Source organism: Antechinus flavipes, chromosome 2 (genome assembly GCF_016432865.1).
Source record: "Antechinus flavipes isolate AdamAnt ecotype Samford, QLD, Australia chromosome 2, AdamAnt_v2, whole genome shotgun sequence".
NCBI lineage: Eukaryota > Metazoa > Chordata > Mammalia > Dasyuromorphia > Dasyuridae > Antechinus > Antechinus flavipes.
Window position 1 is genome coordinate 282276859 of NC_067399.1, and position 16361 is coordinate 282293219.

Below are 16361 nucleotides of genomic sequence, written 5' to 3' on the forward strand. Positions count from 1 at the left end.
TTTAGGAGCAACAATATAAATGTTTATTCCCTTCCCTCCCCATTTGGGCACACTTTCCAATCTAAATTTGAAAGAAAGTTGTTACCAAATCTTAATAGACAGAATAGAACAGTGGAAATGGCACATGATATGGAGTTAGGGGCTTGGATTTCAATTTTGATTTTGCTACTTATTAGCTGAGTCACTTAACATCTTTGTTCCTCAACTGTCAAATGAATAGGACTAGACTAGAACAAGGGTTCTTAAACTAAAATTTTTAAAACTAAACTTTTTAACTGTATTTCAGTATATTTAGTTTCTTATGTAATCCCAGATATATTTTATTTTATGCATTTAAAAACAAGATTCGAAAAAGGGACTATAAAGTTTCACAATGACACAAAATAAGACTAACAACCCCACCCCGGTTTAGATGAAAGATTTCTTTTGTTTTCTTTTTTTTAATTGAAGTTTTTTTTTTCTTTTCAAACATATGCAAGAATAATTTTTTCAACATTGACTCTTGAAAAACCTTGTGTGTCAATTTTCCTCCCCTTTGTCTCATTTCCTCCCCTAAATGGCATGTCATCCAATGTTAAAATTGTTAAATGATAAAATCATAAAAATATATGTTAAATTCAAAATAGGCATATGTATATTTATACAATTACCTTGTTGCACAAGAAAAATCAAATAAAAAAATGAGAATGAAAATAAAATTCAAGCAAACCACAACAAAAAAGAGTGAAGTACTATGTAATCTATCCTCAGTTCCCATATTCCTCTCTCTGGGTATAGACAGCTCTCATCATCACAACATCATTGAAACTGGCTTGAATTATCTCATTATTGAAAAGAGCCACGTCCATCAGAACTGATCATCATATAATCTTCTTGTTGCCATATATAATGATCTCCTGGTTCTGCTCATTTCACGTAGCATGTAAGTCTCTCCAGGCCTCTCTGAAATCATCCTCCTGCTTGTTTCTGATAGAACAATAATATTCCATAACATTCATATACCACAATTTATTCAGCCATTCTCCAAGCTGATGGGCATCCATTCAGCTTGCAATTTCTTGCCACTACAAAAAAGGCTGCCACAAGCATTTTTTTACATGTGGGTCCCTTTTCCTCCTTTAAGATTAGATGAAAGATTTCTGAAGTTTGCTCTACCTGAAAATTCTGTGGTGCTAAATTTCTTTCCTAGTCTGGACCCTTCTCTCTCTTTATCTAAAGAGATTATTTGAAAACATTCAACAATATAGCAATAGTACTTTCAATATGTAACTGGAGGCAGGTTTGTAGTCAGGTTTGTAGTCACAATAAATAATTAATAAATGCTTATTTATTGATTGGCAATCCTAAGATTTAAATGTTGCACCCTAGCGTCTATTCAAACTCTAGTAGCCATATATCACCATTTCCAAATGGATGTTCATTCAGAAAGCATCTCAAATTCAATCTGTCTGAAAAAGAATTTTCTCTCCTCAGATCCATCCCTCTTCCAAACTTTCCAACTTCTGTTGCAGAATTCCATAATTGTCTCATCATGTAAGTTCATACCACAAAATCATCTTCCCTCATTCTTTATAAATAATTAGTTGACAAATACTGCTGACTCTTCTTTCTTAACATCTGCCATCTTTTCAGTAATATGTGGCCAACATACCACTTTAGGTCCTTTTCATTTCTCACATGGACTCCTTCAACAGCCTCCTTATCGCTCTCCCTACCTCATTTCTACCCGCTACAATCCACATAAATATTTTTTTGGGGGGGGAGGAGGAGGCTGAGGCAATTGGGATTAAGTAACTTGCCCAGGGTCACATAGCTAGGAAGTATTAAGGGCTGGTGCTCTATCTACTGCATCACCTAGCTGCCCCCACATAAATATTCTTACAAGAGTTTTATACAGGCAAAAGTAAGGGGACATGTAGGATGCTTGTTAAGATGATTGTAAAAATTTAGGGTTAGAACGGCAAAAAGATAATCCAAAGAAATAGGGTGAGAGAAGGTATCTCCCTCTCAAAATGACCCCCACAAATACTCTGAATACAAATATAAATTACTAATGATTACACAAAGAAGTTATATTTTAAATATCATACTAAGTCAACTCCATCAAGAACCTTCACTAGAAGTACATAAATAAGAGTCTGCCACAAAGAGCCTCAAAGTACCTTATATTCAATGGCCAATTATACCTATTAACATCTTGCTATCATTTCCAAACATTTATACATATTCATTTAGTTCCTCCCTATTTGGTTTATTTTTAAATTGGACCTTAAATACTTATTCCTTCTAGGGTTTTTTTTTTTTTAAACAAAGATTTTTTAACTGTCTCTAATGTCTGGGTCTAGAAACAACCAGTATAACTCAATAATCCTGAAATTTGGACAAATGTCACAAAACTCATGCATCCACATGGATGCTCTTCTATAATGTAGTCATATTGGGAGACTAGACACTGCTCAGAACATTTCTAAAAGGCCTTCTTTGGAATAGCTTTCAAAGTGAATTTCTGATAATGTTAGCCTAATTATTTTATAATCACTTCATTTTGGACTAAAAATGTAATTACTCAGTTTGATGTTCTATTTTATGGGTTCCAAATTAGTTTTGACTGTTTCCAAATATCAAACCCACCTTTGATGATCAAATTCACCTATTTATGCCGTCATTGAAGGTATTCAAAAGAAGGTGACAGTGTCTAAGAGCACTTCAAATCAGTAACAGCAGCATTGGGGGAAAAAATTACATAGCCTCCCAAAAAATAACACTTATTTGGATGCATATGTACTGCTAGATTTGTTAAATTATTAGCTGCCTTCATTTATTATCACACCTTATCTCTTTTTATCTTTGCATTAAGACATGTTTGCTAGAACCCAATGTTCCACATCATGTTTAAAGTTGATGTTGCAGGAGTATTTAGACATAGCAAGAGACATTTTCAATTATCATTTCAAATTTAAGAGTTGTTTAAGTGCCCTTTTTCTTATTTCTTTCTTACATTGTAAGCAATACTACAATATATTACAATAGAAATCTAATCTAGTCCATGTTAATAACCAACATAAATATAATCCTTCAAATGACAGCTATCCTTCCAACTTATCCATGTCTGCCTAACTTTGTATCATCCATATTCTCTCCAAAGCTACCAGGTCAGGGCCACCCAATGTGCTAGCATTCTTCCTTGAATTTTTTTGACATTGAATCAAGACTGGATATATATAATTACTCTTCATTCTCTTTATGTTCTGCCTGGTTCATCTTTCAGTCTGGTCATACATTTCTCTGATGATATCCCTTTGCTCTACTAATTCCTTATTTGTAATGAGTTGCAGCTGACTCACATCTACCATGTGTCCCTTTCAGTGATGCTCAACTTCACTTCTTCAGTGAATGTGGTATTCCATGATTCATATCCATACAACATGGCTGAAATAACATTGAGGCTAAAGCTATAAGAGAGTCACAGTTTCTTGAACAATTCTCACCTTTTCTTTGATGTTTATGAAAATACTCATTTTTTGGTGTGTGTTAAATATGAAAATATATAGAAACAAATTTCTTTTTAAAAAAATAACACCAGTATTGAAAAAAATGGAAACTTTTCAAAGAGCTGCTTCAAGTCAAAAAAAAAAAAAAACTATACAATTTCCTACTCTCCTATTCAACTCACATATGTAATAACTAAAATTTATCTTTTAGATATGCAGATCTTTTTACACTTAGATCGCAAGATATTTTTATCATGTTAAGTAAGAGATCTAATATAAGGTTATAGATAAGTGAGTGAGTCATTGAAAATCAACTTATGCAAGATTTATCCTGATAGCTGATATGTCCCTTAAGATTTTCAAAACATTCTGAATCAAGATGGTATATAATGTTAGTAACAACATCATTTTATGGAAAGAGAAACTGAGGCATGAATTTGTTGGGTAATTTTGCAAAGCAGCACAGCTTGTTACAGCAAGGAAAGAACTCCATTAGAGTCTTATGTCCCAAAGTCAGAAGGAACTCAAAATTTATCTAATTCAAATTCTAACACAAAGCTTGAATTCCATTTCTAACCTTCTTGACAAATGGCCATTTCACATCTGCTTAAAGATTTCTAGTAGTTTGAGAATTTACTAATAGTTAGAATAAAAAAAGAAAAATTCTGGATCTTCAGGCAACAACCATGACTCTCTCAATGCCAGAACTAGTTGCAAGTTGCATTTAATAATTGAAATTCTAGGAAGTTTCACTATCCACGCTATTCATGAATCCAGCTGCTTGTATGTTTTGTTAAGACACCAATCTTCCTGTTCATAGGTGCATATGACAAAATACTTAATGCATCCATTCAGTGGCTACTTTTAAAATAAATCTATCAGAAAAAATTTTACAGTACAATAAACAAAAAATGAAAAAGGCACATTTAAGAAACTGTCGGATTCCATTTCTCCACTTTGGTTAGGAGACAATAAATATCAAGTAAAAGGCACAGCTCTACTGCTGGAACAAAAGTAACCTAAAAGCCTGACTTCATTTTTTTTTCACTCCATAATACAACAAAACTTGGATTTCAGCTGACAATTTCTATACTAGGTTTCAGCCCAAAGCAATTTAGAAATAGACAAGTCAGAAACTCCTTAAAAATAAATTAGGGTTTATAATCGAAATGCTGACAGACTCTTCTTGATAATGATGCTTGGTAAGACCACTGTATTTTAGAATTGTGGATAGTTGCGTATGCAAGTGCTATATGTTAAAATGCAACATTACTCAACTTATAATTAAATGGGGACAATGAACAATTCAATAAAATATGGTTAGAGAGAAAGTAAGACATGACAGGAAAAGACACTCAATAAAATATAAAGCATGAAGGGATTTATTAAAGCTTGCCATTTTGAGCATTTTAATAACAAAGCAATACAGACATAAATATTAGGGTGGGGTGGGATGGGTTATGGGCACACAAAATACATACTCTATAGAGCCTAAACTTAATTTAACCCTCCATGGTTGGTAGATCTAACACTTACTTAAGTGATAAAGGTAAACTTATGTGACGGCCAAACCTTTGTTTTCAGAAGGGGAGGGGAGGAAGCATGATTTGTTGCTAATTACCCCACTCTAGTTCACATTATCTCTAAGCAAAACAGTGATCACTGAGATAACAAAGCATCTTTGGGGAGAGAGAGGAAGTAGTTCATGCCAGAAAAGTACAACTGCCACTACTACTTGGTAAGCACCCTGCCCTCAGATGGACTTATCGCAGCTCCCTGAACAAGAGCCTTGGAAATAGTAGGAGCCCAAAGATAACTGGTCCTGCTTCTAGTTTAGAACTTGCAGCCATCATTAAAGGAATAATCCCAGGGTAGAGGAAGCCTACTTTCCTTCCTACTGCCACCAAAAAGTCCTAGAGCCTGAAAGTGGCAACACTCCCCAGACCACCAGTCCTCCTTCTAGCCCTGCCCCTGCAGCCATGATCTTAAAGATAGAATCCATGGAGATAATGCCTGGAAATGGTTTCTGTAGCTAATGAGATCACAGCTATTAAAAGAACCAGAAAAGGAAATTTTCATTACCAAACTCCTTGGCACAGTCAAGTGGTTCAATACCAGAAACTGCCATGATTTAACTAGTGGAAAGGACAGTAAAAAGGTGCACTACCAGCTGCTTTGCTACTGTTATTCCCTGAGGATTATGGGATCTATCCATATGATTTACAGCTGAAACTTTCTGCATGTCTTATCTCCTCCATTAAAATTTGAAAGATTGTCCACATTTTCTATTTGTATCACCAGGCTTTAGTACAATTCTTCACACACAGTAAGAGCTTAACAAATGTTTTCTTATACTTTCCTTCATCCCTACTGATCATAGCTTGCCTAAAGGCTCCCTGTTGTCTCTAGGATAAAGTATGAACTCTTTTTAAAAGTCTTTCACAACTGGTCCCAATCTATGTTTCCAATCTCAATGACCATTACTTTTTCTCCTGCATTCTATACTCCAGCCAAACTATTCCTTCCATTCCTCACATATAGCCCTAAAAGCTGAAAATGAAAATCTACAAGCTAAAAAAACCTGAATTATCTTCTCTCATAGTTGCTGGTGGGTACTTAGAAAAAACAATGTTAGGTGCAAATCTGAATGGGTCAATCCTTCTCCCAAACTCCACTTGTTGGAACTGCTCTAATCCCTATAATTTTATTCCACAAATCACAAGAAGCCTATATAGATGTGACAAAAGTCTTCATGAAGCCAATTTTGAATTCACTCAACTACAAAACCATTCCATAGGTCTCTATCTTGCTCATAAAGATACTGTGAAAGATTATAAAATATTTTACTAATAATGCAAGATGTGTACCAAATCCCCCCAATCTACAGAGTTGTGGCCTTGTCAAAAAAAAAAAAAAGAAAATTAAATTACTCTAGAATCTATGTTAATGCTACTTCATCATACTAATCATAATTTGCCTTTTTAAATGCCAATATTTATAGTTTTTAAAAGCAAGGCAGTGTTTCCCTATTGTCACATTCTGTCTCCATTTCTTTTTTCATCAAGCTGCTCTCTACTCAAGCAGTTATGATCTTATGTCAAGTTGCCATCACCTCTCACCTAGACTACTAAAATACCCTCCAAATGTGTCTCCCCATCTTAAGCTTCTTCTCAATCCAATCCATCCTCCAGACAGCTGCCAAAGTCATTTTCCTTAAATGAAGATTTGATCCTGTCACTCCCTTATTCAATTCCAGTTGCTCCCACTGTCTCTAGTATAAAGATTAACTTTTTCTTTTTGTCTTCTAAAGTCTTTTGCAACATGCTCTCAACCAATTTTTCTAATCTCAATAGACATTATTCCTTTCTTATGTTCTACAGGCCAGCCAAACAGTCCTTTTCTCTTTTTCTCTCATTTCTGTGCCTTTGTACTGGCCATCTGTCATGCCTGAAATTAACTCCTTCCTCATCTCCATCTTAGAGAATTTCTCTCTTTCTTTAAGATACAAATCAAGCTGCACTTTTCACTAAGTAACCTTCCTGATTCCCTCACCCCAATTGCTAGTTCCCTCTCTAACTACCTATTATTTAACTAACTTCCATTTATCTGGTACATATTTATTCTGTATTCACATTTGTGTTATGTTTCACTGTGTTACACATACACACATATTATACCACCCATGCACACACACATACGTATACACATTATCTGTATGCATTGCATTTTGTTATTCCTAATAGAACATAAACTCTTTGAGAGCAAATTGTTTAATTCTTTCTGCTTGTATCTTTAGCACTCAGAAGTGTTCCTAGCATATAGTAGATTTGCAATAAAAGCTTTTTGATTGATTGACTCCCATCTCACAATACCCTTTCCACTTACACAATTGAACAAATAGCACTGACAGTGACTTACCAATCACATTCTCAAATTGTTAGCATATATTTCACCTAGGACAAGCATCTCTAATTCACTGAGAATAAGTACATACTCTCTTATTTATCTTGGATTCTAATTACTAGTTAACCATTTTTGTTCTCTACTTTCCATTATGAAGATTGTTCTCTTTGGCAAAAAAAAAAAATCCAATAAATTGATTAAGTGCCCACTACATAAACAGGAAGTCACATCAGAGCTTTGTGATAGATGATTTTGGCAACTGCATGGAGATTAAGTTGGCAAAGTAAGAGACTAAAAGCAAAAGGACCAATAAGCAATTATTGCAATAGTACACGGATAGAACTTGATGAGAGTGCAATTGGAAATAAAAAGTTCTGAAGGTAGGATCCACAAGATTTGGCGACTGATGTTGGGTTATGGAGGTTAAGGAGAAATAAAAGTCAGAGATGACAGCAAGCCTATAACTGGGTAACTAGGGAGATTATGATATTCTTGAGAGAAACAGGGAAGTATGGATGGATGCAAGAGGGAAGATAATGAACATTAACATGTTTGAACAATATAATGGCAGTTTCCAATATAAGACAAAATTATAAGAGTGATTAGAATGAATACATTTGTGTGTGTGTGTGTATGTGTGTGTGTGTGTATTATCTGAGTAGAGATAACTACTGAACACACTGGAGAGAATGAGATCATTAAAGTACAGGGTAAAAAAGAGCAACCAATACAAAGCCCTGAAGAACACTAATGCTTCAGGGATGGTGGTGAATAAAAATTCAGGAACTAAAACAAAAAAGGAATAGTCAGACTGATAGGAGAACCAGTTTAAAAAAAAAAAAAGTTACCCGGAAGCCAAGGAAAAAGAGTATCTATGAAATGGTGGAACTGAAAGTCAGGTTGCATGAGACATGATTAGGAGATGAGGAAGGAGAAAAAAATGGATGAATTTTTTGAAGTGTGTGGCATGGAAAGAAAAAAGCTAGGAGGAAAAATTAGGATCAAGTGAAGACTTGTTTTTTTCCTTAAAGGATGGGAGAGACCTGGATATAACTGGAAGCAAAAGAAGATTCAGAAAAATTCAATGAGATGGAATAATCAAAGAGCTAAGCTCCAAGAGGAGACAGAAGCAGGTGAGCTAAAGGGTATATGTAGAAGAGAAGGACCACTTTTCCATCAGACACTGAAGCAAAGGAGAGAGTAAGTAATGAAAGATTATGAGGTGCAGTGTATGCAAGATGGTGCTTGCAGGGGACTGCCTTAATTTTCTCAAATACAAGGCAAAGCCTTTAACTGAGAAATAAAAGGAGTGGTATAGAGAATCTTAAGAAAATATGAGAACATTTATAATAGTTACATCTAAGGGTATGAAAGTCCTTTAAGGAATAATAAAATCATCCTTGGCTGGGTTTATCTATCATATCAAATCAACTACCATATCTTATCAACATAACATATCCTATCTCTAAAGCACCTCTTGCATCCCCTTCTCTCCACCACAACCACCATGCAGTTTTAAGCCTTCATTACCTATCATTTGGATAACTGAACATCCTCCTAATGGGTGTCCCCGATTCTTGTCTCTTTTCCTCCCCAATCCATCTTTCACACAACTGCCCGAGTTCCTCAAGTACAGTCTAACCATTTGATTCCCCTGCTTTGAAGGCTCTAGGGGCTCTCTCTTGCCTCTAGGATGAAATACAAACTGTTGTTTTTTTAAAATCTGTCACAATCTAGCTCCAATTTACCTTTAAGAAATTGTCATGCTATTGCTGTTTCAAGAAAACAATATGCTGTCTTCCGTCTTTATATTTTCATAAACTTGTAGAGTTCTTGAGAGCCAGAAGAACCTAAGAGTCAGTCTGTCAGTCAACTAGCATGTATTAAGGGCCTACTATATATCAGACATTATGTTAAGCACATATAAAGAAAGGCAAAAGGAAACAAATAAAAATGATCCTTACCCTCAAAGATCTCACAGTTTAATGGGAAAGACAACATGCAAACAATTATGTACAAACTACAAATATATATGTGTATATATGTGTTATATACACATATGTACACACACATATATATATATACAATAATGTATACTACTATATATGTATATATACAACCATGTACAAACAAAAAATATATACACACACATAAAAATGCATACACACATATAAAAGATAAATTGGAGATAATCTCGGGGGGGGGGGGGAGGTATTTGACATTAAGGAAGACTGGGAAAGGTTTCTTAAAGAAGGCAAAACTTTAGTTGAGTCTTGAAGGGAGCCAGTGAAGCCAGAAGGCAGTGATGAAGAGAGAGTTCTTGGTATGGATCGACAGCCAGAGGTCATATAATCCAACCTTCTCAATGCATAGTCAGCACTCAATGCTTAGAATACATTCCTTTCTCACCTCCATCATGCAGAATCCTCACCATCAAAGCTTAGTTTAAGTGACACTTCCTATAAGAAACCCATCCTGATCTTCTCCCCTCACTTATTTATTAATGACCTCCTCCAGAAATTACTTTGTACTTACCTCGTACTTAATTTTTTATTTAAATATGTTTTGTACATAACTTTTTAATTAATTTTCCTACTTGTCCCCTCTTCAACCACATTACTTCTATATGCTGTAGCAATTTTTTCCTTTTTAAGGGTCTAATTGCAAACAGTAATTTGGATGTTCCTTCAAAATCCTTTGAGTTGAATTATTAGTGCTGGGGTTTTTTTCCTAAATAAAAATATCTATAACAGTATAACCATACACATTACATTTCTATTTGGATATATACTAGAAATTAAAAATAAAGAGAAGTTAAGCAATTAGCCTAAGGTTACATGACTCATAGATCATGTCTGTTCTAGAACTAAAATCTTAATAAATGAGTTTCCACTCTGGCTATATAACGCTCTCATCTGTCTTAGAGATAGATCATTATCATAGATTTAGAGGGAGAAGGAATCTTACAGATCATTTGGTCAACCTTCCTTATTTTGCAAATGAGGAAACTAAGATCTAGAAAGTTTTTCCTTTGCCTTAAGTCACAGAAGCACAAAGGAGTAGAACTTCAAATTCAATAAATTTTTTTGACTGCATTATACTGACTTTCAGTGAATTATGGTCATCACATTCTGGTATTTCAATGGCCCGGATAAACAGGTCTATAAAACATTGGTATAAGACAAGAGTTGTACTTAGATAAGAAATCAATAACTAGTTAAAAGGATCACATTATCACCTACCTTTGAAGAAGAAAAAAGAAGATAGACTGTTAACTACTGGTCCAAAACATTGGAGACTCCATGCCATGGGAATTTGTTAAACTACTCAGATCTCTAATAAAAATTCTACCCTATATGAGAAACTCTCAAATTATCATGATCAAAATTCACAGCTAGCAAAAAGGACTGGAAATAAAGAAGGAGTATTGGGGCTCAATTTAACTTCCTATTGTTCACTTTATGGCATTTTCCTATTCATGTATTCAACAAATATTTTTTAAGCTCATACTCTACCTGGAACACTGTGTTTGGTGTTAGAGGAAAAAATGAAGTCTAGATAAGAAATGTTGCTTGAAGTCATGAAGGAACTTAAAAATGGGTAAAATGGTAAATCACAAATAAAGATATCAAGTGAAAAGTACAGTAAAACATAGAGACACAAAGTGATATGTGAGTTCTGACAAAGAAAGGACATATTACAACAATGGGAATCAGTAAAGATTTCATGGAAGAAATGATATTTAAGTTGGGATTTAAAGGAACGGTAGGAACTCCACAGTCAACCATGGAAGTGGTGGATGTGATGTTAGCCAAATCTCCTAGCTTCTCTGTGCCTCATCTTCAAAACCTTTCTAAGATCTCTTTCCATGCTAAATCATGTGATTGTAGAATAATCAGAGGCTCAGGGATTTGTTATTATTGACTGTCCTTTTTAAAAAAGGGTTATTGACATTATGGGGCAACATCTTGCCATGGGTTATTGACATTATGGGGCAACATCTTGCCCTGGGCAGGAAACGGATTTAAGAAAGACAGAGCTGCACAAAGTGTTCAGCTTCACTCTCCATTCCAGAGTCTTCAATATCCAATGGGAAGATATAAATCAGGACCACTGGAGATGGCTTGAGATTCAGTAAATGAGAGTCTCCTCTGGAATGGCAGCGAAAGGAATAGAATGAGGACTATGGACCATAGGCTAAAGCGAAGCCAGTGCAGAGCTGGAGCAGACAGGACTTGAGAAACCATTTGAACTTTTTTTTAAATTCACTTCAATGACATGATCTAAAAACTCATTATTTCTCATGTAACGCCTTTGGAATGCTCCATGATATAGTACATTACGTCAGTCTTACATGAAGCTACAAGCACAAGTCTAGCACCAGCTTATATTTGATCCCATGGAGTCACATGAAGGGAGATTCCTGCTACTTCTTCCCCATTTCAGTTGCTCACATTCATTTGAAATATGATCAGTATAACTAACCAAAGAAGAAATTGAACAAATTCATCTTTTTTTTTCATGTGGGTAACTCAGTCCATAATTGCCTGTAAGCAAACATATTTCTAAGTTCTAAAATTATACTTACTTGTAAATCCTGTCTAGGTAGAGGGAAGATTATTATTGAAGAATGTGGATATGCCAGATAGTCACTCCTTCACTCAGGATGTGTACACAAAAGAAGAGAGAAAATTAATCATCAACTATATAGACGTTCCAAATCTAAGTATATGTACTTCCAATGAGGAAGAGGAGTTTGTCAAGTGGATATGGAAAATATTTGGTAAAGAAATATATTATTCTGCTGAAACTAATTAACATGTTTTTTCTTTTCATGAAAATTAGAGAATTTACTTCCTTTCAAGATTTACTAAAATATAAAGGTTACTGGGACTGCTTAATTCTAACTCTTTTCCTCCATTAATTACTTCCTAATTATCCTATATATACACAACCTGTTTATGCATATTTGCTCCCCTATTAGATTGTCAGATTCTTGAAAGCAGGAGTAACTTTGTTTTGTCTTTCTGTGTATCCTGGCACTTAGCATCGTGCCTGGTGCAAAGGAAGCACTTAATAAATGCTTACTGCCCAAAAAGTAAAAGTACAAAAACTGAGCTGGTCTTAAACTGGAAATACTTCATGTTTAGGCCTGGACAAAAACTGTATGTCCAGCTAAATTTGTATAGCCTTGTCAACAAAGTCCTAGGCACCAGGTGGAATGTTTTGATCACAGACACTTAAGAAGGCAGTTTACTAAGGTCCAACTGTGTGACAGCAGAGAAAAGGTATGCAGCTTTTTCCTTCAGTAAATGGAGACATCATTATATTTTGATAAAATAATGAGTATTTTGAAGTACTGAAAAAAATAATATAATATTCTCCCTTCAATAGGTATATTAGGATGATAAGGATTAGAATTAGAAGGCATAAATAATTTAGGAATAGAGATTATTATTTCATTAATACAGGATACATCTAAGTGAAAAAATCCCCTCAACTAAAAGCAGGCTACTTCTCTGCAAGTTAGAGAGCTTCCTAGGGGTTAAATGACTTGACGTGGATTATTTAGTACTTCGTCAAAGGTAGGACTGGAAGCCACATCTTCCCAGGGGGCCAGTTCTCTATTAACTATGCTATGCTGACTTTCACATATAATCCTTTCTTTTTTTATTAAATGGGGCCCTCTTTTCAAAGAAAGCAGATAAACTTGAAAAAATTTAATTCAATTAACTATTTAATGAGGTCCTACTATGTACAAAACACTCTATGTAGCAAAAACTGGGGAAAAAAAGACAAAAAAACCCAATCCTCATCCCCAAAGGCATAACTTCTACTAGGAGGCATAAATATGTGCACAGCTAAGTAAATATGAGAAAAACTGAGAAGGGAAAGAATACACTACAACTGGAGGGATAAAAGAAGGTTGGTAAACCTTGCTGACATATACTCTAGGATATTGGTGAATAAGACTTAAAGCCAAGCAGCAATGAGTCTATCAAATAAACATAATAATTATAAGGAGACCAAATATCAAGAATCCTGTGTTCTAATCACTACCATCTTACAGTTCTTAAGTTAAAATTTATTTTGACTACACCCTGAAATAGTGCTGCCCTATAAACAAGGAAATCTTTCCTCAAATATTGCATAAGTGACTTTAGTTGGCCATCTTCTTTACCCCACATAGTAGACAACATTCTTTAAAACAATCCCCATTTCAAACAAGGAAAATTCAGAATTTTTACAACCATAATTAGTTAAGGGTCTTTTATGATGTGTCTGGTGATCAAATGTCCATTTCCATGGAAACTGAAAAAACTGAGCAGCAATCAAGAGATGTCAGAACTTACCGGGTTCACTGGTTGAGGATAAAAGCTGCATATTGCATTTTGCACATAGAACCAGACAACTTTAGGCTTCCGATTGATTACTGAGTTGGACAACATCAGTACACTTGAATGGAGTGACAAGGCAGAACTAGAAAGAATATGGGCTGTTTGGATTTGAGATTTCTTAAAAGTTGAAGTTGACTGGCAGTTAAATTCTACACTGAACCTCTCAAAAAAAGATTTGTAGTTCCAAATCACTAGCTTAAGGAATGGATATGCATCACAATTTTGTTAACTTTACCTCCAAATCCTTCCTCCTTTCAAATCCTCCTATTACTGTCAAAGGTACTACCTGTCCCCAGTGCCACAAGTTCACAACTAAGGTGTCATCCTTGAATCCTTACTATTTCTTATCTCTCTTCCTCCAATCGTTACAGCCTGCTGATTATATCTTTGTGACATCGCTCACACATACACTCTTCTCTCCTCAAATACTGCAACTCCCTTGGTGCAGGTCTCATGCTTGGACTAATGCAATAGCCTGTTGGGTGATCTGCCCACCACAAATCTTTCCTCACCCCTGTCCATCTTCCATTCAGGTACCTAAAGCTCAGTTCTGACCATATCACTTTCAAGATCAAATACAAAACCCTTTATTTGAAAAGTCATTCAAAGTCATTCATAACATCCCATCCAACACTTTCCAGTCTTCTTGCCCTTAACCCTTCTCTCTTTTCTCTTATCTCTAGTTTTTCCCTCAGTTCCCTCAGATATTATCTCTTCATATACATAATGTGTTAGATAGTTTGCATAACTTGTTTATATATTGTCTCCCCAATTAGATTGTGAGCTCTTTGAGAGCAAGTACAGTGTTTTTCCTTTTTTTTTTTTTGTATCCCTAGCACTTAGCACAGGGACTAGCATGTAGTAGGAACTTAAATCTTTATTGGCTGACTGAGCTTTCTTAGCTGCTAAGAAATAGCGAAGCATACCCACAGTAGCATTTGTCTGTATTGGTTCATTCATAGAGGAAGGTCAAGTAAATTCTAGCAGTTTACTTTCACTAATTTAAGGAAGGAAAAAATGGCCAGTTCTAGATCTATAAATTCTTTACTAGTTGAGAAATATTGTAAAATTTACCAATTATAGTCCTGGAAGACCGAATAGGCATTAATTGATAGAACTGTCAACTTAACAGAAGGTCTCCAGAAAAATGCTCCAGGAATAAATACAAGGAAGACTCTATATTGTTTAATATAAGATTATACCTAGATCTTGGGTCAAAAGGGAAATCAGAGGAGACCTTCATTTTATAGTTGAGGAAACTGAGTCCAGGAAGATTGCCAAGATCATATTATGAAGTCAAGGTCTCTGACTTAGTGCTCCTTCTAATAACTTAAAATCACACTCATTAAATTTTCAAATGACACAAAGTTGGAAGAGTTTACACATTGGATGAAAATCAGGCTCTTAAAAGGCCTTGACAGGTTAGGAGAGCGGCTAAATCTAACAAGATGAAATTCAACAGGAATATGAATATAAATTCAAAATCTTACCTTAGATTTAAAAAGTCACCTTCACTCATGTGAAATCAGAGTTAGACAATCATTTGTCTGAAAGGAAAATAGTCTGCTTGTTATAATCAGCTGCAAGCTCAACATGAGTCAGTTGTATGATGTAGCAGCCAAACAACAGAGAGCCAAGGTGATCCTGGACTTCATTGAGAGATATATAGTAACTATCATTAGAGAGGTAATAGTCCTTCTGGACTCTCCCCTAATCAGATCACTTGTGGATGGAGTTCAGATCTGGGCACTACAACTTAAGAAGGGCACTGATAAGCTTTAAAAGGCAACCAGGGGAGAAAAACAAAAATAAAAAACAGCCTGAATCTATTTATATAGAAGATCTGAGAATAAACTAAAGGAACTGGGCATCTTTTGCCTGGAGAAAAATAAGACTCAGAGAGGACAGGATGGCCATCTGCAAGTGTATGAAAGGCTGTCACATGTAAAAGGAAAGAGATTTGTTCTGTTTGACACAAAAGGACAGAACCAGGAGCAATGGTGAAAACCATCAGGAGACACATTTAGGTTTTATATCAGCAAATAATTCCTGACAATTGGACCTGTCCAGAAGTGGAAAGAGCTGCCTAAAAAGGCAGTAGGTTCACCCTCATTGGACATCTTTCATACAAAGAAATTGGATGAACACTTTTCAGATGCATGACTTCCCTTATAGAACAGGGGTTGGACTTGATGTTCATTGAGACACCTTTCCACTCTAAAATTCTTAGATGCTATGACTATAATGAAAGGTACTTTTTCTTCTCTAGCAAAAAAGTGAGTACTGTTTTAGAGCAAAATAGAGCAGATAGAGTTAAACTTGATCCCTCTAATAATTATTTTTGATAAACTGTTTTTCTTTGTTATAAGAAAAGGTTCAAATGAAAAAATGAAATCAGAAAGATTTGCAAAATTTCAATTATTCAATTAATATACAACTATGGTTCTCATTATTAAAAAAAATATCAAAACCGTAAATCATATAAAACCCATTTCACTTGTCCTATCTGCTCTTCGCATATCAGTTTTCCTTAGGATAACAGGGCTGAGAATTCTCAATCAACATTCCA

General features: G+C 35.1%; 1 protein-coding gene and 1 long non-coding RNA gene across 3 annotated transcripts in view; one reads left to right on the plus strand and one right to left on the minus strand.

Annotated features, from left to right (window-relative positions):
- LOC127549355 (uncharacterized) overlaps positions 1-12171 on the plus strand; it is a 122524-nt gene extending 110353 nt beyond the window's left edge. Inside the window, exons 2-3 of the long non-coding RNA XR_007950562.1 lie at positions 8426-8527; positions 12000-12171. This is a non-coding gene — a long non-coding RNA (uncharacterized LOC127549355). The remainder of the gene's footprint in view (positions 1-8425; positions 8528-11999) is intronic.
- Positions 1-16361, minus strand: part of NUBPL (NUBP iron-sulfur cluster assembly factor, mitochondrial) — a 320313-nt gene that overhangs the window by 138835 nt on the left and 165117 nt on the right. The gene's annotated exons all lie outside the window — the stretch shown is intronic.